The 26,334-nt window shown below is 41.5% G+C and overlaps 1 protein-coding gene and 1 pseudogene across 10 annotated transcripts in view; both read right to left on the reverse strand.

Moving 5' to 3' along the window:
• Positions 1-26,334, reverse strand: part of GRIP1 (glutamate receptor interacting protein 1) — a 422,676-nt gene that overhangs the window by 369,297 nt on the left and 27,045 nt on the right. The gene's annotated exons all lie outside the window — the stretch shown is intronic.
• Positions 22,426-23,334, reverse strand: LOC148532463 (uncharacterized; annotated as a pseudogene).

A 26,334-nucleotide genomic window follows, 5' to 3' on the forward strand; every position in this document is an offset into this window, starting at 1 on the left:
GTGCTCTGCCACTTTAGCTGCGCCCTGCTAAAACAGCCTGCCCTCTGCCTTTCCCACCCGCGTGCAGGGGTATCTATTCGCCGTGAGGGAAGAGCTTGGGGGAGCCCAGCACCTCTGTAAGTGCTGGCACGCCCCCACGATTTTGGAGCATCTCACAAGGACATGCCCCTCCCCCACACCCATTTTCTGCGACGAGCTCAGATACTCAGACCCCGGAACCTCCGCACCCTGACCGCAAACTAGGGGAACACTAAGTGAGTGAAGAAAAAGCAAGTGAGGGAAGAAAGCCCTGCTCGAGAGAGTTAGAGTCTAAAAGGGGAATGACAGACCCACGGGGGAAAGACAGTGAGCCTGGAGTAGTGGTTTAGGGTGAGAGCTGGAAGGCTTTGATAAAGAAAAAAGGATTTTGAAAGCCCGGGAGTGGGAGGAGTTATCAGTCCGGAGAATAGGCGGCAATAATATCTGGAGCAAAATGGCCAGGCAGGAGCTTGAAGGGAGAGGTCGTCAGATATGGAAATAGGAGAGGATTGGGTGAGAGCTTTGTAAGTGAGTGTGTGGAGTTTGAATTGGTTTCTGAAGGGGAAGGGCAGAGAGTGTAGAGCTTGGAGAGGAAGCGGAGTCTGGCAGCAGCATTGAAGACAAATTGGAGTGGAGAGATGTGGCAGTCAGGGAGGCCAGATAGGAGGAGGTTACAGTAGTCCAGCCTAGAGATGACCAGTGAGCGGATGAGGGTCTTAGTTGCTTCCAGGGTGAAAAGGAGTCTGATTCTTGAGAAATTTCTGTAATGGAAATGGCAGGACTGTGAAAGGTACTGAATGTGTGGTTTGAAGGAGAGAGAGGAGTCAAGAATAACCCCAAGACAGTGCACTTGTCGGCTAGAGAAGATGGTGGTGCTGACAATAGATAATAAAATTGAGGGAAGTGAGGTTATGTGGGAGGGTGGGAAGATTTTCAGCTCAGTCTTAAGGTGCATACACACGGGACGATTATCGTTATGATATGAACTACAATATCATTTAACGATATATCGTTCATATCGGTCATTTTTATTCAGTAAACGACCAACAATGCACATTCCTGCATGAACGATAACGATGATATCTATGATCGTCCGTACATGCAGGCCAATGTGGACGATATTGTCAACTTTGCCTGTTCAGAGATGTGGCAGGAGGACTTCACTGAAAGATATCTTTCATGTCGTTGCTGGCACAGATTGTACCGTGTGTATGCACCTTTAGACATTTTAAAGTTTAAGTACGGAGACATTGAGGAGGAAATACTGTAGCAGAGGGACAGCTGGAGATAAGAGTAAGGAGAGGGGAAAGGTCAGTGGAGGAAAGGTAGATCTGAATGTCATCAGCATATAGATGATATTGGAGGAAGTGGAAGTGGGGGAGAAGTGGAATCATGAGAAGAGATAGAGAAAACAGTCAGAGAGTTAAGGCGCTTATCCACTACATGCGAAAAATTAGCAATTTAACGATTACAACATACGTTCATTAATCGTGCAGTAATTATGCCGGCAATGACCAGCGATGCGCGCTCCCGCTGGTCGTTGTCGGCATTTGTCATCACCTGAACATGCAGGCTAACCTGACGAGATAGTCAGGTTGTGCATGTTTGGGGATGAGAGAGGGTGCCTGCACTAAACGACATATAGTTCAGTGTGGGAACATTATCCACTGCACAGGATGATGAATAATTACAATGTTGTAATCATACAGTCGTTCCACTCTCGTGTAGTGGATACGCACCTTTAGGAGGACAGCATCAGAGACCGGGGGAGTGAAGGATTTGAAGGAGGATAGGGTGGCCCACGGTGTCTAAAGCAACAAAGGGATCAAGGAGAAGGAGCAGAAAGTAGTGGCCCTTAGATTTGGCAGCAAGAAGGTAATTGCTGGGGTGGAAACAACAAAAGCCAGACTGAAATAGGTCAAGCAGGGAGTGGGGTAAAAGAAAGGCGTTTGTAGACAATCCATTCAAGAAGTTTTGAGGCAGGGCGAGGAGAAAGATGGGGCAGTAGTGAGAGAGAGAGAGCGGATCAAGGGTGGGTTTTTTAAGAATCGCAGAGATAAGGGCATATTGAATGCAGAGGAGACAGTGCCTTATGAGAGGGAAAGATTAAAGAGAAAGGCAAGATGGGAAACAGCAAAGGGAGAGAGGAAGTGAAGGAGGAAGAAGGGGGTAGAGTAAGGGTGGGGGGAGTGGTTGAAGATTGGATTTGAGCCATAAAACTCTAGATACTTGGAAGAAGGAAGTCACTGTTGGTAAAATGAATGGGATAGATGAGGAGAGGCAGGCTGGATAAGAGGATGAGATGACGGGGGTCTAGTGGGATGTGACACCTGATGGATGGGTCGAACTTTAGATGTGAAGTGGGTGACTAAGTCAAGGGCAGAGAGTTAGGAGGGTAGGCTTGGAAGGGGGGCAGATGAGAGAGTTAAAAGTGGAGAACAGGCCAGAGGGTTTGATGGACTGGGAGGAGGTTAGGGTATTATATTAAGACTATTTAGAGAGGGAGAGGGCAGCACTGTCCATTAACTTGAAATGGAGGAAGTCTGCATTGGGGAGCGATTCCTCCAGTGACGCAGTTTGCGAGCAGGTTTGCAGGTATGTTGTGCATTTGGAAAGCCAAGGTTAAGGCACTGATCTGTGAAGGTGAGTAGTGACTGCAGGAGCAACAGAGTCTAGAGCAGAAGTAAGGAGAGTATCAGAACAGTGGAAGGGCGATAGAGGGCGAGGAGGAGGTGGTGATGGAGACTAGGGGGAATGGAAATGGGTGGGAACAGGTGGTAGGAGAGGATTATCTAGCCATTGAGTAAGGGAGGGGAGGGGTGAGTTAAAAAAAAGAAAATAAAAGGACATGGTGTAGATATGGGAAATATAAGGAGGATAAATTGCGGTAGTAATGTAGAGTGCGAGATACAGAAAAAGTTCAGTTAAAAATGCAGATAGCTGGTAATATACAAGTACAACTGCAATAGTGTATTATGAAAATGAATAGCCTGGAGCGGTTATGGGTGCAGGAATATAATATTACAATGAACCATGTTAAATTTAATGGATGTGTTTAGAAATGATAAAAAGCAATGGCATTGCAGGTTATTAGCATTTAAAATCTATAAATAGCCACTATCAACTTCACACTATAAAGCATACATGCCAACTCTCCCTCATTGTCAGGGAGACTCCCTGAAATAGTAGCAATCTCCCTGTCACCCTGAAGAGTTTAGCAATCTCCCTGATTGCACCTCAACCCCAGTATGAAGCGGTTCTATAAAAAAAACAAAAAAAACACACAGATATATACATTAAATGGCATCATTATTATAATTTCCCTGCATTGGTTACAATGTGAAGACACAATGATCCCTATGGCTACATGCATTTTCTGAAAAGTATCAGTGTGTTTTCATCAACAAATAGATCTTACTATCTGCTTTGGGGCTCATTTACATTTGGATGTAAGTCCATTTTATGGCACATCTCTCATATGTAGCAGTACTCGCCGCGCTCATAGGTGTTGCTTTCGCAATCTCCCTGAAAAGCTTTTTTTAAAAGTAAAGTATGATATAAAACCTTAATATCCGCCATTACTCTAATAGCACAGATTACATAATACCACCACACACACGCACATTACAATACCATTACACATAAAGATATTACATAATATCACTCAGTGTTTCCCTATTTAATTTTCTGGGGGGACCTCTAACAATGCATGTTTTACAGATCTCCCCAATACAAGTAATACAAGTAAAACAATGTGTCGTCTTCATTGCCATTTTCATTATATATATTGGGGTGCTATTTAGTAATCCAAGAGGGGGCACAATGCAATATGGTGTTATGGTGTTTTACTACTCTGTCCTGCTGTATTCTCTGGTCTCCATCCCTTTTTGTTAAATCTTACATGCTGATTGTCACTATATGTGTATGTCTTAAATCTTACAAAACGCTATATGTGTTTGTCTTTTAAGTCTTTAATGCATGTTTACAGGTTGACACCTCATCTATTTCCGCTTTTATATATTCTAATGGTTCCTCCGTTCAGACTTTTTCATATCTGTATACTATATATGTTCTTGACTCTCCGCATGATGGTCGGCTCTTTGAGCTGTGTACATGGCAATGTTATGTCACTGTTACAGGCTCGCTATGCTTTTTTTTATTCCTAGTTCTTTTCCTTTATTTAGAAAATAACAAAAAAAAAAAATACTAAAATTTACAAAAAAATATATATATATATTGTAATATGACAATCTTAAATTGCAGTTGGAATTTGGGCTCCCATTAAATGCTTTCTAGAAGTATCAATTGAGTCATGCTATATATGTCACCAGTTTAATTATTACACCTCTTAAAGGTATTTTACAAAATCTGGGCCCCCTTAAAAACGTTTTAAAGGCTGCATGATCACTGCTTCCGTTTTTATCCATAGAGAGCTCCATTAAAAAGTGGGAAGTGTCGTATCTATTTCTAGTGATGACTAGGATTTCATGTTGGGAAGTACAAAAGTTACATTCTCATGTTTATGTTACCGCCAAACGCACCTTTGCGTGCCACACAGTTTATCTTACTCCTCTTAGATTATTGAAGATATGGGAAGATCTGCTACTTCTCTATGCCCTAAATATAGGGCTTCCAAAAGCATATGCTTGGAGTATGCCAAGAGGTCCATGGATTTTAGCAAACAATTGAAACCAGCTCCCCAATTCCCATTTTTACCACTGATTTGTCTGACTGAGGCCACATTGAAGGCCAATTTTTAATAACTTCTGCTTTAAACATACTTTTAACCTTTCTTCATTAGCACGGTCCTAAATAGGAAGAGATACTCCTAACTTTCACAAGTGGCTAAGCCTAGTTACTGATGCTATGCATAATGAATGCTTTATGTACTCTAGTAGAAGTCCTGATAAACCCATTTAGTACATACAGAAATGGTCAGCCCTGCATTTTATGATTTTGCAGCATATTCATCATTCAATAGTTGTGGCATAATACCCATAAACAACAGTTTTGGGGGAATACCTGCAAATATTAAGTATCACCTGAATGTATGAAAGAGGAGCCGTTGCAGATAGCAGCCGCAGCCCGCATATCCAAATTATATATCGGAGCATCTGGTTGTGTGTATGGATGACCCACCGACCACCCGTACACTCGCTACAGAGACTGCAGACACTGACATCTCAACTTGGCGGGCAAATTTTAATGCCCGCCCAGTTGTGATATCAGGCCACACACATTAAGCAGCCGAACGGTATATGTGTGTATACACACTTACCCATCGGCCGCTCTACTAACCGATCAGTCATCAAAGTCCATACCCAGCATAACACATCGCATGGACTGGCTCCGTTCGGAGCCCCTATCCCGGCATGTATTTTTTTGATTCATTCCTGTGAATGGTAATTTCCTATAGCCAAATATAGCGTTGATAAGAAGGTACAATTTTCGGGTCTAAAACCTGATAATTGTTACATATGCAACTTTGTCTTGATGTGTTGCTACATTTACATTTACTAAACCTTGCACTATTGTATCTACAGAAGGCATCATATATTTATTGATTACATACTTTATCTTCTGAGCACCTACTTATTCATTTTCTAATGGCATTTTATTGTTTTTTTTATGTTGCATTAATTATATTGTCCTTCACTAATACAGGTGTTATAGACTGCCTCAGTAATGGCACTTGTACAGTACCTAGTGGATGGATAGTCTGTATACAGAAGATTGCGTTTAAATATTTGGTTAGTACTCCAACAAGTCTGTAAACCTAGTAAATCCCCAGGGATGCAGTGCAACTCTGCCATATTACAGCTGGCACGCATACTCAGAGCTCTCTCCCAAACGGTGTTGCCTCAGCTGTAAATATAGAGCTCTCACCCACATGAGAGCACTACAACTGCAGCTGTCCTAGATTTAAATAAATAAAAAGACAAATAAATATGTCCTTGGAAATTTGAAAACAATCCATTCATGATATGAAAGCATCCACATACATAGATTTGTACATACAGTCTCTAAGGGCAAAGCTATTGCAAAATTTGTATAAATGAACTGTTAAATAAATATGAACCCAAATCTCTCCAGTTACTGTTCTTTTTTACAGGTCATATGCTCAACATTGAAGCAGATTGCTGGAATTATACGTACACTGAGCCACACAATGCAGTTGAGCAATATGCACAGTACAGTTCTGAAACAATATTTACCCAACTACCAAACCTTTTGGGGTTTTTTGTAGACCACCTTATTTTTATGTACTACAGGTTGAGTCTCCCATATCCAAATATTCCTAAATACGGAATATTTTCAGCATGACTGAGATAATGAAACCTTTGATTTTTGATGGTTTAATGTACATAAACTTTGTCTAACGCACAAATTATTAAAAATATTGTATAAAATAACCTTCAGGCTGTGTGTATAAGGTGTATATAACACATAAATACATTCTGTGTGTATATTTGGGTCCCATTCCCAAGACATTTCATTATAATATGCAAATATTCCAAAATACGGAATATTCCGATATCCAAAATACCCCTGGTCCCAAGCATTTTTGATATGGGAGACTCAACCTGTACTAACTTGCTCTTTGTTAGTCTGTGCAATCCACTAAAAAACAGTAACATACCAACAATGGACTGCTATTAGCATATTGCTACTTTCTTACGGGAATTTAACTCAAATTTAAGCCCAGGTTTCTGCTTATTTGCAGCATCAATGTTATCAGCTGAAAATATCTAGTAGTATTTAGTGGCAGATCAGCACTGCAGTCCGAAGTGCACACAGTATGAATGCCACCCCCCAGCTTTCCTGTGCTCCTAAACTCCTTTGCTACTGAGCCTATTTTTGTACTTTTTTTTTTGGCTGTTCACATTCCAACATTAATACGAGGCGTGATTGAAAAGTTTGTGGCCTAAGGTACTATAAAATGTGCTATACAGCTATTTTCACATAAAATGGAACTTCTTTTTGGATTACATAACAAGTTACAAGGTAATAACTGTTTTTGTTTTACAGACATTTGAAATGGACAGGATGACAGATTTAACAAAAAAAAAAAATGGACGGAATTGCTCATCGCGCAGTCATCCGCTTCGTTAAACCCAGAGATAAATGAGGACATGGTTATGACTATAGGGGAGGCTGCTCTGTCTTACAGCATGGTTAAGAATTGGGCAGCAAAATTTAAATGAGGAAGAGAGAGCCTTGAAGATGAGCCCCGTTGCCGTTACCACACAAGAAACCATTGACAAAATCCATGACATGATATTGGAAGATCAAAGTATAACAGAGTTACATTGCCAAACATCTGTGTTTCTCCCAGGAATGTGTTCATGCGGTTATTCATAACAAACTCCGAATGACAAAGGTCTCAGCTCAATGGGTCCCAAAATTTATTAGTGTTGATCACCAGGGGGAATGTCTCACCAATCGGGCTCTGTTTGATGCAGATCCTGAGAAGTTTCTTCAGCAATTTGGAACTATGGATGAGACTTCCAACCTGAGACTAAAGAACAATCAAAACAGTGGAAGTGTCAGGACTCCGACTGTTTCAATACATAAAGATAGACTACTTTTGCCAAAGTTCCATTGTGGTCGTTGGAGGAGCTATCCTTCTTGCTGGCATGCTTCTCATTCAGGGCATAGAGTGTTAACGTGATCATCTGTTTCCCAGGTGTCATCAAGTTGTGGGATTCCTAGATTGCTCATTATTTCAAACCTGATTCCATTTGGGTCACATGTTCTGAAACTACCTATGGATCACAGACCTCTTGTATAAAGCCTGCTACTAACTGTGTCTCAGTGTCTGTGCAACGTTGCTTTCTGGTCTTTTCTTGGACTCCTGCCAGATCCCCGCTGTGCCTGTGGATTGCTGTGGACTTTGTTGTATTCCAGATGATCTTCTGATGTCAGTCACCCGCTGCACTACAGGGCCCAGCATTTCTATTGCCTAAGTATTGCTTATTGCTCCATCTCTGCAGTTTCACCATTTGCTGCACTATTTACTTTGCCTGTTGTCTTTCTGTTCCTGGGGATATTGAACTCATCCTTGTTACAGTTGTCAACTGCACCATTACAGTGTCATCTCTGCATCACGGGGCTCAACCCCGCTCCGAACCCTAGCCACACTACAGGGCCCAACCTTGCTACAATCCTCTCTGCATCATGGGGCTCAACCCCGCTACAATCTTCTCCGCATCACGGGGCTCAACCCCGCTACAATCTTCTCCGCATCACGGGGCTCAACCCCGCTACAATCTTCTCTGCATCACAGGGCTCAACCCCGCTACAATCTTTTCCGCATCACGGGGCTCAACCCCGCTACAATCTTCTCCGCATCACGAGGCTCAACCCCGCTACAATCCTCTCTGCAGCACAGGGCTCAACCCCGCTACGAACTCTATCCACGCCGCAGGGCTCAACCCTATCCCACAAGGCTCAAGTTTGCTTCAACTCTCACTACACCGCAGAGCTCGGCCCTGTCCCGGAACTATATTATTCTGCAGGGCCCGCTCTGCTCCGGATTTCCATTACTACAGAGTTCTACCCTGGCAAAGGTCCTCAATGTCATCCTGAGGTGTTAGCTTCATTCTGGACTCGGGGTTCCCTACCACGTTAGTTCTTATATGTTAAAGACTGCATATATATATTTGGGGATTCTCTCCTATATTTATTATTGCATATGTGAACCTCTGTGCTGTTTGAGACTTTATTTGAGACCTTGCTGATTATCATTCTTTTGTGAATAAATTCTATTTTACTTTTATTCTGTGCTACTGAGTTTTATGGAAAGGTCATTCCTAAGACCACCCCAGTTTATTGTGCCTAGTAGGCCTGCCTCCCTCCAGGAGTCTCAAGTGTCGGCAGCCGTGACAGGAAGCAACAGGGATCTCCTGCTCCAAAGAAGGCAAAGTCAGTGCTGTCTACTAGAAAGGTGATGGCCTCTGTCTTTTTATTTGGATGCAGGAGGAGTACAGCTTGTGGACTACTTTGAAAAGGGTAAAACTATCACCGGGACATACTATTCTGATCTTTTGAAGCAGCTATGACAAAAAATCAAGAAGAATCAACGTGGGAAGTTGACAAGCAGAGTGCTCTTCCACCAAGACAATGCTCCAGCTCACAAGTCACCGGTGGCCATGACCCCAATCCAGATTTGTGTATTCCAACTGCATGCACACCCACCTTATTCACCAGATTTGGCACCCTCTGACTACTAACTCTTCCCCAAACTGGAAAAATAGCTCGTAGGTCACCATTTTCCTACAGACGATGACGTCATTGAAGCAGTTAATCCGAATTTTGAGGGTACAAGATGCTGACTTCCACAAAACAGGGATAGGCATGCTCCACGACCGCTGGTCTAAGTGTGTACATCTACAAGAGTATTATGTTGAAAAGTAACAGTTAAATTGCCTACAAATAAAGCCTTGTACCTTAGGTCATAAACTTTTCAATCACCCGCGTAATTATTTATGCAGTAAAGTATACCTTGTTTTTTGGGTTTTTTTCAGAAGACTTAAAATTTCCTGAAAATAGCAATAGCATGCTTATTTCTCCTCAATCTGACAATCTATCCAAAAAAAAGGCTTTTCTACTGAAAAAAAGTAAACTAAAAAAAAAAAAAAAAAAAAGTGGGTATATTTTTTTGTAACCACCACCAAGAAATAAATTGTGGTTCTTGCTTTGACATTAATTCACATTTCCAAACCAGCAAAAAGTGGGAATCTACCAGCAGGTTTCAAAATAAAATTTGTACTTGAAAATTGTCTATTGTAAAGTGTTGGAATGAACCACATAAAATGCGTAGGAATAATATGGTAGCTCAATATGGCATACCATTTGGAAAAACAGGCAACCTACCGCATCAAATGTGTAAATTTTTGATGGGATATGGGAGATTTAGTCATTAGCACCCACCTCTCTGGACTTTCTATAGCATAATGTGTTATTGTCTGATGATCAGCAGAAGATAACTACTAAAGCTGGGTACACACTAGACGATAATTTGGACGACTTGACGATTTTAGACGAATTGGAATGACAAATTGTCCACATTGTCTAGTGTGTATGCACTATTGCACACTCCAGCGTGTTGTCGGCGACATTGTGTGCATGGCCGTACTGTACGGCCAATCACGCGATATCGCATGTGGTGCTCTGCATATTAATGAAGAATGGAACCAGTGATCGTTCAGTCTTGTTAAATCTTCTAGTGTGCAATCTTACATGGTCTGGGGTGAAGGGTAATCGCCGCAACCATCTGCAAGATTGCAGAGTTGCTTAATGAGTACCCAGCTTAGAAGGGCACATTGTTTGAAAGAGAAGAGACTGAGGGTGCCCCTGAGAGAGTAGGTGGGAGGAGGATGCCAGAAATAGTGCACTTTAAGTACAGTCCCCCACCCACTAGGGATGCTAGTATTTCTGCAGTGTAGATAGATATTATCTGGTGATCACAGGCGTAGCTGTGTTCTCTAATAATCATGGATCACATCCTCTCTTTCAAACAATGGTGCCCCTGAGTCTGTTGGTACCAGGATGGAAGGGGTTCGGTAATGCGCTTTCCCCGATTTTATGGCTTTTAAAATGTTTTTTTATGTTTATCAGGGAAAAAAAAAAAATCTTAATGACATTTATTATGCTTTAGAGCAACAGAAACTGTAAGGGGGAGGGGAAGTATCAATTTCTTAGAATGCCTTTTTTTCGGGACTGTCCAAACTCATCCTCTTTGAACATGTCTTATTTTGACCGGTCCCACTGACCCTGAGGATTCTCTTTCCTGCTTAAGACCATTATACACAGCATGGTAATGAATTAACAGAGCACAGGTAAAATTTTGTATTTTATTTCATCTCACAACAATATTAGTTTTGGAAGGTATTAGTTTTTAAAGCGTACTTGTGTACTGCAATGATTTCAGGGAATTCTCTCAAGAACCTAGGGGAGCAGCCCACACTCCAGATCTCAGTGACAGGGTATGCAGCGTAGTTTGCTGGGAATTGCATTATTAAGTCACGGGCCCCGCTTATGCTGAATACACACCTAAGATAGAATCCCAATACAATAGATCTAGATAACTCCACTACGCAAACACTTCTGACAGCAGCACCCTTCGACAGGTCCCTGAGCGTCACCCAACACCCAAAGACACAATAAATATAACCAAAAATGGAACCCGGAGGGGAGCGCTGCACAATATATCAAAGAATTCAAAAATAAAAAGCAGATGGTCAGAAGGAATAAATAGACATAGAAATTCGACAAAAAATATACCACTAAGTCCTCTGAATTGACATATGATCTTTTGGTCCTTGCTCCCTCTGATATTTTGTCAAATTCCCTCCGTGGTAGGAAACATAAAAGAGAAAATAAACAAACAAAAAAATGTCCAATGGGTATATCTGTATAATAAAATGATGTGGGTAAAATAAATCTACATATCCCCCGCTATAAGTTCATGAAGGAATAACGAAGGTTGTTCAAATTGATGAACGGTCTTTATGTATATAGATATATGCTGTATAAGCCCTCTCTTCAAATCTCCCACCAACGGTATCAATAAACTTTAGGGGACGTACCCCACTCACTTTGCAGTGAAAGTGTAGAGGTATATCAAGGTATCTTTGATCTTCATGCGTACCGTACTCACGTGTATTTCAAGCGTTGTACTCCTATCTGGGTATCTTTAGAGGGAGCCAGCGTATCCTCTATACCTTGGTGGAAGAAGAATGGATGTCCGCCCGGATAAGTGGTTAAAAATTCAAAACTTTTTATTACCCAAAATGCAGGCTACTGAATCCAGGCAAAAGCAGATGTACAGATGATACATGTGTAAATTCAACTCTCCGGATGAGTGACACAATATATACCTGCTAATGCTGGATACTAAAATGCCCACCAAAACATAAAACCAATCCAAAAAGCAACACACCGATGCGTTTCGACCTTGTAGGTCTTTATCAAGGTAGGTGTTGTGTGCTGCTCCATGTTCATTTATATACCCCTTCAGTAATTAACAAACAAAAAGGGACGGAGTTTCTCCAATCAAACCCATTTACCTGTGCATCCTCCGTCTCCAGACCATGTCTTTCTGAACGGGGTTCCGTTAGTGCCCCGGCTAAACTTGACGGCTAATCCCCTCCTGTACAAATGTAAAAACCTTATTTTTATCAGAGCTGCGGTTTTGCGTTCCACCCCGTGGAGCGCAAGTACTTCCGGCGGAAGTACCTCGCCGGTATCTGTTTAGGAGCGAATTGGGCTCAAGCGGATGGAGCCATATCATTTTGCGTTCCACTCTTTGGAACGCAACCCGCGCCAGCTGTGCCGCCCCATGTGACTATACATCACGGGGTCGGAAATGGAGTACAGGGTAATGCATTGCGTGTCAACTGTTGGAACGCACATCTCTGCCATCCAATATTATGCCCTAACTTATTTGAGAATACAATATTATAAAAACAGGTATTTTGAAGGTTATAGGGAAAATTAGATCTACCCATACCTCCTATACAATATCAAAACATATAGCAATAAAAATAAATGAAAGAGATGCTTTTCTTTCCTATATAATGAATCCATACTTCAAACTCATAGAAATGCATATGGATCTAAAAATTCAAGTGGACCAACTGACATAATAAGTGAAAATGGTGCCACAAATAAATATATAACTTAAATATAAAAACAATTATTGTAAAGAAACACATTATTCAGGGAAAAACTAGATTAAAATCCTAAACTTTGAATAGCTTATATCCTTATAGACCTAAAACATTGACCGGAAACAAATGTTCCCTCATGTGGGGATACAATAAATATATATAAATACATAAAATATGTGAACTAAATAAGTCAGTCTAAATATCTCTGTAATATATTTCATATACAAATAAATAACAAATTTTGAAGTTATTAAAATCGCATAAACGGAAGGAGACAGATATGGCAACTGGAATAAAAAATTCCCCATAGATTTAAGGGATCCTCAACAAAGCCAATAAATCTACATCTGGTAATTAACCAAGGGTTCATGGTAGGAACCATTTAACTTCAAAATCCAAATTGAGCCCCTTGGAATCAAGGGTCCCCAACTCGAAAATCGCCCTCATTTCTGACCGTGCCAGTCTCTCATCGCTGTAATTTTTCCGCCAAACTGGAGGAACTGATATGATGCCACAAAAGCTGGATATGTGGCTGGGATCCCTATTATGATAGATGTTAAAATGTGCCGAAACATTGTGGGTGGGGAGACCTTTCCTAATATTATGCACATGCTCACCCATCCTTTCTTTTAAGTTTCGAGAAGTTCTCCCTATATATTGTTTTTTACATGTGCATTCTTATAAATATACAAGGTTTTTGCTGTTACAAGTGATGAATGATTTAATTGTATGTTTACTTCCATTAGATGTAGAAAAATATTCAGTGATCTTATTGGAATTGATTTTGCAGATAGAGCATTCACCACACCTAAAAAAAAACTTTAGTTTTAATAGTGCTACGTGTTATTCTAGGTACAACAGTGGAGACACTTTTCACAAGATTGTTTCGTATATTGTAAAGGTGGGTATCCACTACCCGACAGTAAAAAGACTGAACGATAACGACATCGTTATTGTTCAGTCGTTCACTACACTGCAGGGTGCCCACACTGAACGATATGTCGTTCAGTGCAGGCACAATCAATCATCTGCAAACATGCTGAACCTGACGATATCGTCAGGTTGACCAGCATGTTTGAATGATGATAGATGTCTAAAAGACCAAATTTTCAAACGATTTTCAAACGAGGTTCAAACAATGTTCAAACGATTATCGAACGATTTTATTGTTATCGTTCAACTTTATCGTCTAGTGGATACCCCCCTTTAGCCCGACGATAGACAAACTTCGGTCTGTCCGGTATATATTCCCTTATTTTCTCATCTCTTTTCAACATCCACCAATGTCTGGCTATGACTTTTTCCACTTGTTGGTATTGGCTGCTATATCTGGTAATAAAAGGGATGCCTATATCTTCAGACTCCTTTCTTTTTTCTTGAATCAGTTGTGATCTATCACATTCCAGGTATTTCACATACGATTTTTCCACATTCTCTTTATCATATCCTTTTTGTAAAAACTGTTTCTTTAAACAAACTCCTTGGACTGCATAATCTTCTTTCGTGGTGCAGTTTCTCCGTATCCGATGAAATTGACTTTTGGGGATGGAATATAGCCAATTGTTGTGATGATTGCTCTGATAGTCAATATATGAATTACAATCGGTGGGTTTTATATAATTATTGGTGTGTATTTTCCCATCTTTAATAAAGATGGTCAAATCTAAAAAAAAAACCTAAGATAGATTTAAAGTTCGACTGATCTGCAGATAATGGTTGTTCATACACTCTGAACCACCATCATTGCCATCTGGCCAGCGCCCACCTCCCTGGCGGCCTGTGCAGCACTGTATGGGCGGTCGTCTGAATGTCCGTACACACAGCACGATGTGCAGCTATACCTGCAGATATATCTGCCATTGGCTGTGCTGCACAGCTGACGCGATATGTCTGTGAACAACGTCGTTATGTCTGCATTGCCAGGAGAGCCAAACCATGGATATTTGCATGCAGCCCCATGGAACCGCACTTACTTGGGCCGCCAGAGGACTCGCTGGTAATGCATTTGACCCCTAACAGTGATACTCAGCTATTCAAACAACAGCAAGCTTGCTAACAGTCAGTGCAGTGCAATCACATGATCACATTGCAGCTAATCACTAGATAAGGGTCTCGGTTCTGCAGGGCCTTCCGATTGGTTCCCTACCTTGTTCAGTGTTCAATTTATCTTGCAGCAATGACAGAACTGATAAAAGCACCTACTACTACGTGTTAAGCCCATGGAGTAAAAGAGTACCATTGGGCATGAATTAAGCTCTATGGAATATGGGGCCTGCTATAGATGAAGCCAATTTTAATGGACTCATCCCAATTTCTGATGTTTAGCATCACAATGTGCTTTTTCCATCGGTTTTAAGTAGAATGATATCAAAAATGTGAACCTTTAAAAAAATAAGTGCATGATTCAAATTAAATTATTTTGTAAGTATGGGAGATTTTAGATAAGTTTTTCTGAATAATACTGTTATTCCTCCAACAAACTACAGTGGTTCCCAGACTTTTTCAAATCACGGTACCCTAGGGTATCAGCATTTTTTCCATGGCACCCCTGGGCCAAAAGTTTCTTATTGGGAAATCAGCAAAAATGAAATGAGGTAAATTGTGCTTCTATGTCACCCTTAGGGTCAGTTATGTGGTGGATGACAGGGCTGTGCTTCTTTTTGTCCACATATATTTTGATTGGCAGCCATTAGCACTGGTTTTGCCTTTCACAATGACTAAATATCATTTTATTTGGTACTAGACCAAGTGCCACGCCACCCAGTTTGGGAACAACCGGTATTTGTAAATTAAACACAATTACCTTAATATACTCTTAGCACAGAAACTAAACCATATATTACAGACACTGTCTCATGCTGCACCTATTATATAGAGAGTTTTAAATAACTATGTATGTGTCAAAAATGAAAGCTTTAAGCTATACATAGGTGCATGTACATGCATAACTATGTGCTAGCACATAAAGCTGACAAAGGGAAGGAAGGAATAATATAGCTGTGTACGGCATTAGTAGGAGCAATCAATGTGTATTGGATTTTGCACTCCAGGCTAGTGTGTCTGACAAGAGTCTATCAGTCCTTGCATTAGCACTTTTGCCATAATGAACAAGGTCAAAATTACACAGGGAAAAGTACTAACACCAAGTCAGTGTCTTGCAATGCATTTCATGCACGCAGTACCTATGGAGATGTCAGTCCGTGACAGCTTAGTCTTTCAGTGTATACACATACACTGTCCATGCACTGTTTAAAACCTGGTTAGGTCTGACAGAAAGTCTACCAATGCGTGAAAATAGTAGAGGGTGTGACACATGCTGCACACATGACTATTTTAAAAAAACACCTGCAACACAACATCTTATATGTATGCATCACTATGGGTGGCCAGGTAATCTATTTAAGATTTTATGGAACACATTAAATGGCATCATGTATATCCAGCCATTCATTTCCAAGATATATATCCATCAAAAGTAAATTTTCAGTGATATTAATTTTAATTGCTGTGTATTTTACATAATAAATGTGGAACCACCACCACGGCACAGCAACTCACCCCATTCATGGCCGAGCTCAGGCCGGATTTGTGGATTTCTGTACGCAGCATTATGGGGCTATGAGCAAAATTCTGCAAGTCCAGAGGTACCGTAAGTGCGGCAATTCATTTGACCTTATTAAATTAAGTTACAGAAAACATGATATATGTGTACAAAAATCCACAAGTACCGGGTGAGATTGGGCCACGTGGGGCGAGAGTTGCGGTAGCATTGGCAGTGTTACCACCCCTTAACAATCTAATGCAGTGGTTCTCAAACTGGGTGCCGTGGCACCCTGGGGTGCCTCAGGACATTTGCAGGGGTGCCTTGGGTTGGAGGTCCAGTACAAATAAAATTATTTTTAGTCAGTGTGATTGGTAGCAATCAGCACTGGTTTTGCCTATCAAAAAATATGTGGACAAAGAAAAGTGGAGCCCTGTCAACCACCACGTGACTGAACCAAGGGTGACTTATAAGCACAATATACTCAATTTAAGTTTTGCTGAATTTCTCAATAATAAACTTTTGCCCCAGGGGTGCCATGGAAAAAATGCTGATACTCTAGGGCACCATGATTCTAAAAAGTTTGGAAACCACTGGTCTAATGCAATATGGCATACCTCCACACTTTTGTATGTATGGAATATGGATACAGTGCAGCAAGCACATGACAGAAGGCGTGATCACCCAATGGTGCATAGCCACATCAAAATGGAGACATGTCTAGAGCTTTTGAACTGGACCTTTCTCCCCTTCTCTCCATATAAACTCTCAAACATTGCCACATGCACCGGTGGCTGGTGTTAGCTCACTACTACACTGCACTCAGGACATACCACCCATCATTCAGATCACCATGACGAGATTGGACAGACCCCTCAAATCAGTACAACTAAGCAGGGGGACAAGGTCCATGAAATACCTGTGCAAAAGCAGTACTCAGTGGAACTGGTATGTAATACCGTCAGTGGGGATCCAGGCGGTAAGGATCCAGACGCCTGGATCCCGGCAGGGTTAACAATACAGACACTCTGTGGTGGGTATGCTAACCCTACCCCTCTCCCTACCCTAACCTTCCCTCCCTGGTGCCTGAACCTAACCTCCCCCCCTAGTGTATAACCTTAACCTTCGCTCCCTGCACCCTAAACCAAACCCTCCTCGCTTAGTGCCTAACCCTAACCCTCCCCTAGTGCCTAACCCTAATCCAGTTACTTACTTTCAGCATCCCCGGCTGTTGAGATGCCGGCGCCGGGATGCTTATTGGCGACAGTATTCTGGTGCCAGTAAGGTAAGCGTCGACATCCAGACCGCCGGGATGCCAAACGCATACCGTACCCAGCGTCAGACTTGTTCCTAGCGGAGATTGCTTGAATGCATATTGACCCCTTCCAGTCACTTCAATACATTCTCTATTGTCAAAGCTCCGTTAGGAGCAAACTGTGGTTAACTTGCATATATGGCAACGATCAGAGTAATGGTTAGCATTACTGCCTCACAGCACTGAGGTCTTGGGTTTGATTCCCACCAAGGCCCTGACTGCGTGAAGTTTGTATATTCTCTCTGTGCTTGCGTGGGTTTCCTACAGGTACTCCGGTTTCCTCCCACACTCCAAAAATATGCTGGTAGGTTAATTGTCTCCTGACAAAAAATAACCAAAGTGAGTATGTATGTGTACATGCGTCAGGGAATAAAGATTGAAAGCTACACTGGGGCAGGTTCAAATATTCTCTGCTAAGTGCTGCCGGCATTGTGTGCACTATATAAATAACTGGCAATAAATATTTTAATTTGATTTAATTTGATGCAGTGCCTCCAGTAATGCCCCTTACACAGTGCCCCGGCCAGTAGTGCCCCTTATACAGTGCTCCTTACATATATAACAACACACAGACATACACACACAAAACACTTACCTGAATCCCCGCTCCTGCGCCCGCCGCTCGGCACTATGGGAGAGATATCTCTCCCTTCACCCACTGAGGGAGCCGGAACTCATGAGTGAGTTCTAGCCCGGCTCCGGCCGTGGGTGCAGCATCCAATGAGAGTCCGTCTGACTCTTATTAGCTGCTAAAACAAACACACTGCTGCCGGGTAGTACGAGTGTACTACCCGGCGCGTTTGTTACTGTGTAGTGCGGATTACACTTACTGAAACCAATGACCTTGACCGTGGACCGCAACTCCCAATAATATTAAAGTAGACAATTTTCTGATTTGAATCATTTTTGTGAATATGTCGTTAGGAAACTTTAGGGAAATCAATGACCTTGACCGTGGACCGCAGCTCCCAATAATATTAAAGTACACAGTTTTCTGATTTGAATCATTTTTGTGAATATGTCGTTAGGAAACTTTAGGGAGGAAATTCAACATATGGCTGGTGTGGGGTACTTCTCTGTAATATATGGCTGGTGTTGTGGGGAACTTCTCTAATATATGGCTGGTGTGGGGTACTTCTCTGTAATATATGGCTGGTGTTGTGGGGAACTTCTCTAATATATGGCTGGTGTTGTGGGGTACTTCTCTAATATATGGCTGGTGTGGGGCACTACTCTGTAATAAATGGCTGGTGTTGTGGGGTACTTCTCTGTAATATATGGCTGGTGTTGTGGGGTACTTCTCTGTAATATATGGCTCGTATCCTAACCCTCCCTCTCTCCCTACCCCTAACCCTCCCCAGTGCCTGACCCTAACTTCCCCCCCAAGTGCCTAAACCTAACCTCCCCCTTAGTGCTTATATATATATATACACACACACACACACACACACACATATATATATATATATATATATATATATTTTAACACAACAAGTGGTTTGGCACTCCTTATAAAGCAGTTACTTAGCTGGTTGCCTGCACACAAAAATTCATGCACCATCCCAAAAAGTGCGGCACTCCACGCTTTCAAAGGAAATCACACTGTAGGCAAAGCTTTATAGTTTCAATGCCTATATTTATGGCATTTTCATCAGGACATACACAGATATAACAGACATCTTACCTTATATACAGCCACCAAGTGAACATACTGCCTCGATGGAGCGGGACCTCCCACCCGCCCGCGCACAATAATGACATCAATGCGTAACAATGTGATATCCCAGCACCATGGTAACACAATAAACCAGCGCTCATCACTATGGGAACAAAGTGTACTCATACTGACAATAACAGTATGTAAGACACTGTATCACTAATGAATGGCTTGTATTGTGCCCTATCTCCGGTCAATATGTGGTAGCCTCAACATCAAACGGACAATGATATACATCACTACAAACACATCCAATTACGGCACATCAACATATAGCACTAGGTACATAAATAGCTATAGCTATTTGCCAGCGTGGAGTGCCGCACTTTTTGGGATAATTATATATATATACACACACATAGTATTTGACGGCAGATAAGAACCACTTGGCCCATATAGTCTGCCCTATTTTACCTTTTGGTCATCTCAACCCCATGTGATCCTCAGTTCTTTGTAAGGATATTCTTATGCCTATCCCAAGCATGTTTAAATTGCTCTACTGTCTTAGCCTCTACCACCTCTGATGGGAGGCTATTCCACTTGTCCACTACCCTTTCTGTGAAGTAATTTTTCCTCAAATTTTCCCTGAATCTACCACCCTCCAGTTTCAGTGCATGTCCTCGTATTCTAATACTTCTCTTCTTTTGAAGAATGTCTCCCTCCTGTACCTTGTTAAAACCCATGATATCTTTGAACGTTTCTATCATGTCCCCCCTTTCCCTTTTCTGCCCTAAACTATACATATTGAGATCTTAGTCTTTCCTGATAAGTTTTGTGATGTAGGCCATGCACCATTTTAGTTGCCCTTCTTTGTACAGTGTCTAATGTATTTATATCTTTCTGGAGATGTGGCCTCCAGAACTGAACACAGTATTCTAGATGAGGACGTACCAATGACCTATACAGTGGCATTATTACCTTTTTCTTTCTGCTACTGATTCCTCTCCCTATACAACCAAGCATCTGACTTGCCTTCCTCATTGCTTTGTTACAATGCTTACCTGCGTTTACATCACCCGAAATAGTGACTCATGGATACCTTTCCTCATCTGTAAATTCCATTCCTCAATACTATATTTAGCTTTTGGGTTCTTGAGACCCAAGTGCATAATTTTGCATTTTTTAGCAGGAAACTGTTGTTGCCATGTTCTTGACCATTCCTCTAGTCTAGCTGGATCCTCCATCATTTGTCTTACCCTCCAGGTGTGTCTACCCTGTTGCATATTTTTGTGTCATCTGCAAAAAGACATACTTTCCCTTCAATACCATTTGCAATGTCACCAACAAATATACGAGGGTTGTCCAAAAAGTAATGCCTAAATGCTCATATCTCTAAAATAATATGCAATTTTTATTTGAAACTGTCAGTTTTCAGTTTAATATGTGTGCTAGCTATATATGTATTTTTGTTTAGTTAGTCCAAGAAATACCATGGAATCCAAGATGAAACAAAGCCATGAATTTCTGGAAAAAGAAGGCTGCAGTGCTACAGAAATCCACAGAAGACTGAAAAAAGTGTATGGTGAGCGTACAATTGACTATAGCAATATCAGAAGGTGGATGAAGCGTTTTCAATCAGGAGAATCGTCTGTGTGTGACAAACCTCGTGGTGGCAGACTACCAACTGCAGTGACAGCAGAGAACCGACACAAAGTCGATGCCATGATTCAGAAAGACCATAGTGTGACCATCAGAGATATCAGTGATGAACTTGAATGTAGCCATGGCACTATAAAACACTAATCAATGATTTGGGATATCGTAAAGTGTGTGCGAAATGGGTTCCAAAGCAATTAACCAGGGATCATAAGGCCCAGAGGGTGGAAGTGTGCAATGACCTCTTGACCAACTTTGAAGCCAACCCTGAGACCTTTTTGGAAAATGTCATTACAGGAGATGAGACCGGGTATTCCTTTATGACCCTGAAACAACGGCCCAATCAAAGCAATGGAAACACCCAAGTTCACCTAGGCCAAAAAAGTCTAAATCACAGCGATCCGTAAACAAAGTAATGGCCGCATTCTTCTAGGATTGCCGAGGTGTTATTCTCATCGATTACTCGGAACCAAACCAATCAACAGTGATCGGATACATTATTACACTTAAGAAGCTGAAAGAAGCCATCTGCAAACAAAGGTCAACAATTCCACTGTCAAATGTCATTTTACACCACAACAATGCCAGACCTCACACTTCGATGGCAACATCTGTGGCCATTGCCAAAAAGGGGTAGGAAATAATGCCACATCCATCGTACAGTCCTGATTTGGCCCCTTCTGACTTTCATCTGTTTGGCCCTCTCAAATACTGTCTCCGGGGTCAACATTTTGAAGACAGAGGTTGTTAAATACACCATACTTTCCTGGGTCAAACACCAAACACTGGAATTTTTCCAAAGTGGATTCACAGCTTTGGTTGAGAGCAGATGGTGAATTGTTTGAGTAGAGTCATTCTGTTACTAAGACTTCAAAGTATTTTACTGCAAATTTTCAAATCTGGATCTATAATAAAATTTGAGTTGTTAGCATTTAGGCATTACTCTTTGAACAACCCTCGTATTAAAAAGCACTGGTCCAAGTACAGAACCTTGGGGTACACCACTTGTCACAATTCCTTCCTGAGACTGCATTCCATTTACTACAACGCTCCGTTTCCTATTCTGCAACCAAGTTTTTATCCGTTTAACCATCTTCAAAACCAGTCCCAAGTTTTCAAATTTATCAGTCAGCAATGTGGGAGTGTCAAAAGCCTTACTGAAGTCTAGATAAGCTATATCTACAGCCCCCCTTGATCTATTACTTTAGTCACCCAGTCAAAAAAATCAATAAGATTTGTTTGGCATGGTCTCTCCCTAGTAAACCCATGCTGTTTGGGGTCCTGCAAATTGTTGGATTGAGATGTTCCACAAGTCTTTCTTTTAATAGTGATTCCATTACTTTCCCTACTACTGATGTAAGGCTCACTGGTCGGTAGTTGCTTGCCTCTTCTTTGCTTCCACCTTTGTGCAGTGGGATTACATTTGCTCTTGTCCAGTCCTCTGGAATTACTCCAGTAGCTAGAGACTGGTTGAATAATTCAGTTAATGATGTTACCAGCACCCCTTTAAGCTCTTTTAGTATCCTTCGATGTATCCCATCTGGACCCATTGATTTGTCCTCTTTCAGTTTGTCAGTTCTGTTAGGACCGTTTCCTCTGTAAATATACCTGTATCTACCTCATGTATATCCTTGCAACTTAACTGTGGCCCTTTTCCCTCTCCTTCTGTAGTGAATACAGAGAAGTAATAACCATTTAGATTATCTGTTATGGCCTTGTCTCCCTCCACAAGACTCTCACTGTCAGTCTTCATTCTTATTATTCCACCATTTGATTTTCTTCTTTCATTTACATACTTAAAAAAGGTTTCGGCCCCTTTACTTACTGACTGGACCATTTTCTCTTCAGTCTGTGCCTTTGCACATCTGATCACCTTCTTGGTCTCCTTCCTACTGAGAAGATACACCTCTTTGTCTTCCTTATTCTGAGTCTGCTTATATTTCCTAAATGGATTCTTTTTTGCTTTCACACTAGCTGATACTTCTTTTGTAAACCATACTGGCTTCCTTTTCCATGTGCCTTTCCTAACCATTTTTATGCAAAGATCTGTTGCTTTCTCTATTGCACTTTTTCATTCTTCCCACCTCTCCTGCACTCCTTCCAAGTTCCTCCAATCTGCCAATTAATGGTTTACACATCTCCCCATCTCTGCAAATTCAGCCTTCCTAAAATCTAACACCTTTGTTTTTTTGTGGCATGAGTCGAATCCTGTCTTTATATTAAACCATACTGCTTGATGGTCACTGGATCCTAGGTTCTCTCCAACACTTACATCTGATATCCTATTGCCATTTGTGAGTATGATGTCTAGTATAGCATCTTTGTGAGTGGGCTCCCTCACCAATTGCTTGAAGGATTCTCCCTGCAAGGCATTTAGAAAATCCCCACGTCTAGTGGAACTTGCAAAAGAGCCCTCCCAATTCACATCTGGTAGATTAAAAGGAGAGGTAATCATGGGAGACTTTAAAGTCATTTTAGTGATGTCTTGGAAGAGGTTTCTGTCCAGTTCCTCCCCCTGGCCTGGTGGTCTGTAAATCACCCCAGTGTGAATAATGTCTTTCTCCCCTGTTTCTATGGTCACCCAAAGGGCCTCAGTTTTTTCTGCAATATTTTGTATTGAAGTCGTTTTTATGTTGTTTTTCACATACATTGCTACCCCTCCTCCAGTCTTTTCCAGTCTGTCTTTTCTAAATAAAGTATATCCTGGTATAGCTATATCCCATTCATGTTTTTCACTGCACCATGACACCGTAATAGCCACAATATCCAGATCATCCCTATTCACTATTGCGATTAGCTCTGAGATTAAGGGGTCTATTTACTAAGCAGTGTTAGGAGACAGAGTGAAAATTGGCTAAGAAAGTGATAAGGTGCCAGCCAATCAGCTCCCAACTGTTATTCTTCAAACACAGCCTGTGAGATGACAGTTGGGAGCTGATTGGCTGGCACCTTTATCTCCTAAGCTCCTAGCATTTGCACACATTGCTCTAAGGGGTTTGTTTATATATATATATATATATATATAAAGCAGCTTTTATTTACCCCTTGGTATGTAGTCCACTGTCTTTTGGGACTAAACATGAGAAATAATTGAAAATATAATTATAAAGATGGAAAGGATACATCACCTTTTTTTTTTTAGTTAAACTACATGCTTATCTTACAGTACACAGGGTTTATTCACACAAGTACAAGAATAGGATTTTTACCATGCAAAGCTAAAAATCTCTCTGATCCTAGTGTCTGCCTCTCACTTGGTAACTGTGTAAAAAACAAAACATTGGAAAATTATACTCCTACAACTTCACAGTGTTCTGATCTTGTCCAGTGGATATGGATATGGCTGTTTCCCTGCATCTCTTTATTTGGCATGCACCATGAGAAAACTCTCTCAAGTCCATGCTTGGATGGGCAGATAGAGTAATACTACTAGGGTTTCTACTGGAGTGAAATGCTCAAAATTATAATTTTTTTTGAAAGATTCAATGTACAAGGTTGATTGTGGGATAAATATTACTTTTACCATAAATAGTAAAGCTGCTTAACTTCTAAAATAGAGTACAGGGTCACAACAAGAAAATGCGGCTACTTACTGTCCCTCAGTACAGCTTCCAATACAACACTCAACCTTTAGCTATTGGGAATACGTTCAGGAAGCCGGCGGACGGAATGCCGACCGCCAGCTTCCAGCCAGCTTCCAGACATTGTTATCCCGACTAGGGACGAATGACAGGCGTCTAAATCTAGACGCCTGTCATTTAACCGTCGACGGGAGACCGGCATCCCGATCGAACGGATGCCGGGCGCTGCAGCGGACAGCCGCGGGGGGGGGGTGAAGGGCTAGGTTTAGAGCTCCCGGGGGGGACTTGGAGTTAGGCACACCCCGGGAGGGTTAGGCTAGGAGAAAGGGGGGTTAGGCACCCCCGGGGGGAGGTTAGCGCTAGGCACCCCCCCGGGGGGACTTAGGTTCAGGCGGCGGGGAAGGGGGGGGTTAGGGGTTAGGTTTAGGCACTTGGAGGGGGGATTAGGATTAGGCACTTGGGGGGGAGGTTAGGGCTAGGCACCCTAAAGGAGGGTTAGTGGGTAGATTAGGTTAGTCAATACTTACCTAGGGACGATTGGGATTTCTTCCTCTGTCGGCCAGGCGCTGTCGGGATTTGAAGCACCGGCAAGGGGTCCAGCGGTAATTCATACCGATTCCAGCTGTTGCCATACTCCAACACAAAACTACTCCTTCAAAGCTACACCCTAAATCTGTACAGCAAAACTACATTTTGGATGAGCCATGTACTCTATCAAGTAAATACGTCCCAGAAAATCAGCTAAAAACAATATCCAGGCTGTTTGGAATATCCATCCAATAACAAACAATCATACTTTAATATGGATCTGGAAAATTCAAAAAATAATTGTTTGATAACTATTGCACATGAACCAAATGGAGAAACTGCGCCAGTGAGTACGTTTTTGAGAATAATACTAATTAAATACACCTGGTCAAAGATAAATGGAGCAAAAATGGCTTTTCTTAATATAAACAATTACATAAAGCATCAGGAAATTAGCATAGAACACACGCTAAAAAGGTATACAATACAGCTGTCGCTACTGCCGTGTAAAATTCAATATCGGTTCTCAATAATAATTAACACACATATAAATGGGATGTAGTTATGATACAGACGGTCAGGATGCCGATGCTCAGAATACCGACGGCGGAATCCCGACAGCAGTCGGAATCTCGGCGTACAATCCCGACAATTATCGTATATATCTACCTATTTGTAGATAATATTCCAGCAGAGGGACCTCCCGACTCTAATGCATCCATGCACCCTCCTTCAGTGTCTGCCGTGCTGCCGATCATGTAGCCCAGCAGTACCCACCACCTCGTGGCTGTAGAGATAGAAATGGGCAATGGAAATGAACAGCCCTCAACCCCTCCAGTGTATCTAGGGTGGCTACAGAGAGGTGCAACCGCCGGGGAAATATAAAGCCGATATATCACCGTTCGATATTTAAAAAAAAAATATTAATGTTGTGTGTTTCAAAAAAATATATATATTTATATTTTATTTTTAAATAGATGTTCTTGACCTAAGCCAGTCATAAAACGCTGTTAATTTCTGAGCGGTTTTTGGAAAAAAATATGAGCCAGTTAAGTGGTTAAAAGCAAAGCAATACGACTTTTCATGAAGTCCTGTCGGACACTATTAGCGAATCAAAATGCCACCTGACACGGTTTGGGTTTTTGTTTCTACGGGGGAACTCACTGATGACAGTATAACTGCAATACTCTACAAGGTGGCAGCCACGGAATACCCTGAGCTGGTTAACACAGGAAGCAAAGAAGACAAAGGAGGAAAGATGAAATGTCGCAAGTGGTGCACTCATTATTAAAACTTAACTTTTAATATTATAAGATTAATATCCAATATCAAAGGAAGAACAGCGAAAATTGATAAAAATATAA

Source organism: Taudactylus pleione, unplaced genomic scaffold (assembly GCF_031769625.1).
Source record: "Taudactylus pleione unplaced genomic scaffold, aTauple2 ptg000075l, whole genome shotgun sequence".
Classification (NCBI taxonomy): domain Eukaryota; kingdom Metazoa; phylum Chordata; class Amphibia; order Anura; family Myobatrachidae; genus Taudactylus; species Taudactylus pleione.